Source organism: Marmota marmota, unplaced genomic scaffold, assembly GCF_001458135.2.
Source record: "Marmota marmota marmota unplaced genomic scaffold, marMar, whole genome shotgun sequence".
NCBI classification, from domain to species: Eukaryota; Metazoa; Chordata; class Mammalia; order Rodentia; family Sciuridae; genus Marmota; species Marmota marmota.
This window is the reverse complement of record NW_025999924.1, coordinates 9916884-9921678: the sequence shown is the minus strand read 5'-3', so window position 1 is coordinate 9921678 and position 4795 is coordinate 9916884.

Genomic DNA, 4795 nt, shown 5'->3' with positions numbered 1-4795 from the left:
ATATTTGGTAAAAATCTGATTTGGAGATTTTTTAAACAGTAAGTTTGTATCAATTATCAATGTGAGAGTTGACTATAAGCAGATAAACGTCTATCCGATGACCTGAAAAAGTGTAGTGAGCTCATAGATCCCTGAAACACCCCAGAGCAGCCCCTGAAAAGGTATTTCAGTAACAAATGCAGAATTTCTTTCTTTATCTCATTTCCTCTATTTCATCTTTTCTTCCTAAACAATATTTCTCTAGCAGACAATAATTTGTCACTTTAGACCAAAGAGAAAAACAGAAATGCAAACTCCAATATAAATAATGGTACATTTTAGCACAAGTTGTTCTATAATCAGTTTATAATTCTTTTTAATATAATTCTAAAGACTTCTCACTTAATATGTATGAATATATATGCATGTGTATACAAATCAATGTAGTAAATACTTTTAGAAACAATAACAGCCACTAAAAATACATTTTTTATCCTCAATTTTAGAAAGGATGACTAATGTTATCACTTAGTAAATACAAACAGATGCACTTAACTGTTGGTGGATAACAAAAGTCTGACTGAAGAAACTTTTGTTTTTTCTTATGGTTCCCTCAATGAGTGAATCAGATATCTAAAAATACTTTACAATTAATATAAGCTCTATAATTTAAAATATAAGAACAATACCTACACTCATTTTGAAGTAACTTTTAGTGTTTTAATTTGATTAAAGAATTTTAAGTTTAAATGTCAAAATTTTTATATTAAAAAATTAATGTTAGAGGGAATTGTAACTACTCTAAAATTCTGCTGCAAATTAAAATAACCAAAATGATATCAAAATGTATTTCCTTCAAATACAAAGTGGAATGCATACTATGAATGCATTTAAACATGTTTGTCTATATGTGTGTGAGATGCATATAATCTTATAAAGCATGTTAATAAGAATATAATTTTCCATTGATTTAACTTATAACTGTTTTATACAATTCAGAAAATAAAATGAATTTTATATTTAATTCCACTGCAAGTTTTAAGAGTGTCACAGATTAAATGCAAAAGATGTGTCAAGAAATATTTAGCATTGTTCAAACTTTATGAAATATAAGATTTAAAATATTCCAATCATTTAATTTTGACACCGTATTTGCTAAAGTAACCAAATAAATGAAAGAATCCATTTTCTCAGAGTATTGGGCTTTTTAAGAGAAAAATGTGCTATTGGTTAATACATATTTATGCTAACACATTTGGAAAAATGAAAACATAATGTGAATTAGGAAAGGAAACATAACATATGTGAATAATAGGGAAAAACTAATAGTTTGCACCAAGCATATATAACAAAAGTTCTAAAAGAATGGCAAGTGTAACCCAAATAAACAGCAATTCTATAAAATATTATTTTTCTTTGGAAAGTCATGGTAGCAGAGAACTTCACATGATGTTAATTCACATCATCACAGTTCCCAAAGTAATCATGATTTAAATTTCCTTTTCTATCAGCCAGTATTTGTCTCTTTTTTAATATTTGAATTGATCTATATTTATTCAGTATAAATCACTGTACAGTTGGTAGAATTGTTTTAATAAAAAATAGCAAAATCCAAGCATAAAAAATACTGGTTATGTAATATGCTACTTAATTTTTTTAATGGAGCCTCATTTTAGTCAAAAGACAGAGTAGTTAATTATATGCATTCTCTTGAGTTACTTCTTTATGATTTGACAACTAGCTCGGCAGCTGTTCCTGTAAATATGACAATAAATTTTTAAATCTCCAGAGAACTGGTAAATACGAGCAGATGCACTTAACTGCTGGTGGGCAACAAAAGTCAGACTGCAGGAAACTGTGGCACTAATGTAGCTCTTGATTAATCTCTAATTACAGTTTTGTCATCTTAGCAGGGAGACAAAACTATATCACTTCCTAAATAGGCAAGCAGCATTTTGGCACCTAGCAACCAGCAGTTTGTTCCTATTAGCTGCAGTGGACTCGATGCTGTTACATGGGAGGTGGTTATGGATCACTGCCCTATTATTTATGGAGCAGCATTTCCAGAGGCCTTCACAACAGTAGATAAATTAGCAGCTTAATAGGCCAGCACTAACTAAAAACATAGCATAAGCTGAAGCACCAAGTATGAAATTAAAATGTGACTTGCCCATAATGTTTGCCTCATCCACAAAAAGAAACACTCATTTTTTTTCTGTTAATTATTCAGAAAAGATAATGAATATGAGAATGTTGCTGAAAATCATATGAACATTTTTTAATAATTTCATATTCTTTTAAAAATACCTATATTAAGTCGCTCATAATGTTTTTCATTTCTTTTCTTTTTATTTTTTAATTCATTTTCATCCTCATGAGGGGATTCTCTTGGTTTCATTCTTAAGCCCAGAGATGTTAGGTGGCAAGCATTAATTAGGACTAGTGCAGCTACAAGAGAGCCCTAAGTATCTGTATAAAAGTGCCTTATTAAGCTCAAAATGGGCAAATGAGGCTGATTCTTATCATGCTTCCATTTCCCTTTCACTTTAGGTGCGATGAAAACGTCTAAGGAATGACCTCACACCTCTTTCTGGTGTCAGTAATTTGAAGGGAGATATAAAATTCTTAAGTATTTTTTTCAAAAGGCAATCCACAGGGAGGTTTGCTTAATTAAAATTAATGGAACATCTTCTTTATTCTCAATGGGGGAGATTATGCTATAAATATGATCCTAATCAGGAGCTTCAAACTTATAAAAACTTTTCATTTGATATACTTTTACTAAAAATTAGTTTCATACAGAATGGCATAATACTACATAATAATAAGTATTTTAAAAATACTCCCCTGTATTTTTCCATAACAATTCCTATTAAAATAATTTCATCCAAAATGAAAATGGCCTATGTATTATGTCATAGTAATAAGGTAAGCTTTTTTAATTAAAAACTGACACTGAAGTGGTACATAATGAACAAAATAAAATTCCTATTATTTATCTGTGTAGAACCACCTGCAGCAACAGTTGGGAAACCACTTTATTGAAATGTGATCACTGACAATAGAATTTGTTTATGTCTACATATTATTTCTCTCTCAAAGAATTCTTTCTTATTGGAGTTAGTTAGCTTTTTGAGGAACCTCTATTCTATTTTCCAAAATGAGCACACTAATTTATATTCTCTGTAACAGTGTACAAGGCTGCCCTTCACTCCACAGACTCGCCAACACCTGTTATCCTTCTTCTTTTTGATAATTACCATCCTAACACATACAGGGTGATATCTCATTGTGGGCTTGATTTGCACTACTCTGATAATAAAGAGATGTTGAGAATGTTTTTTTTTAAATTTATATATTGCCTATTCACAGATCTTCTTTGGAAATGTCCATTGAGATCCTTAAATTTTAAATTGACTTTTTTTTTTCATTGAGCTGTTTTAGTTCCTTACACAGTTTGGATATTAGTTCTATACAAGATGTATGGTATGCAAATATTTTCCCCCAGTTCTTGTGTTGTGATTTTTAACTGTTTAATTACTGTGTAGAAACTTCAGCTTCAGGCAATCTCATTAGCCTATTTTTGCTTTTCTTGCTTGTGCTTTGGAATCCTATATAATAAATCATATCTCAGAGCAATGCTATGGAGATTTTACCCTATTATTTTTCTTCTAATGGCTTTACAGGTTTAGATCTTATGTTTTAATATTTATTCATTTAGAGTTGATTATATATCTTGTGATCCATAAGTGTCCAACTATTTTTCTTCTAAATGTGGCTATCTGTTTTTTTCACCACCATTTATTAAAAAGTCTGCACATTCCCCACCATGTACTCTAGGCACTTTTGTCAAAACTTGACTATAAAATCCTACTTGCGAGTACATATCCTAAGGATTTGAAATTGACATATCACAAAAATATCTGTACTCCCTTATTCATTTCAGCTTCATTGCAAATAGTTAAGATATAGGAGCAAATTAAATGCCCTTCAGTGGATGAATGAATAGATGAAAGTATATACATAATGAAATACAATATAATCTTTAAAAGGATACAAATTCTCATTTGTGATAGCATGCTTGGAACTGGAAGGCATTTTGCTAAGTAAAATAAGCAAGGCACAGAAAAATAAATACTGTGTGATTTCACAAAGATGAGGAATCTAAAAATCAGTATCATAGAAACAGAAAGGTAATGACAGACAGGAAAAGGGAGACTTGCGGACAGGGAATATGTTGATCAAATTATACAAATCTCATACTAGAGGAATACATTTTAGTGATCTAATATACAGCATGATGACCAAGGCTAATAAGCATGCACTGTATATTTAAAAAATGACAAAAAAATAGACATTTAGCATTCTTACCATGTAGAAAGATCAGGTGGTGAGGTGATGGATATTAGTTTGATTTATTTTTTCTACAATGTATACATAAAAGCATTGCATTGTACTCCATAAAATATACATAATAATTATGAGTTCATCAAAATTAATGTGAATAATATAATTATTTATTCATACTATATCAATTATCTTTTCACAAATTTTCAGTCTAAGATTCCTTATGTTATTTTACACTAAAAATGTAACGCTAGAGCTGCTTGGGAGGCTGAGGCAGGAGGATTGCAAATTCAAAGACAGCCTCAGTAATGTAGGGAGACCCTAAGCAACTTAGTGAAATCCTGTCTCAAAATAATAAATTAATAAACAATCAAACAAACAAATAAATAAATAAAAATAGCTGAGGATGTGGCTCAGGTGAACTACCACTAGGTTCAATCCATGGTACCAAAAAAAAAAAAAAAAAAAG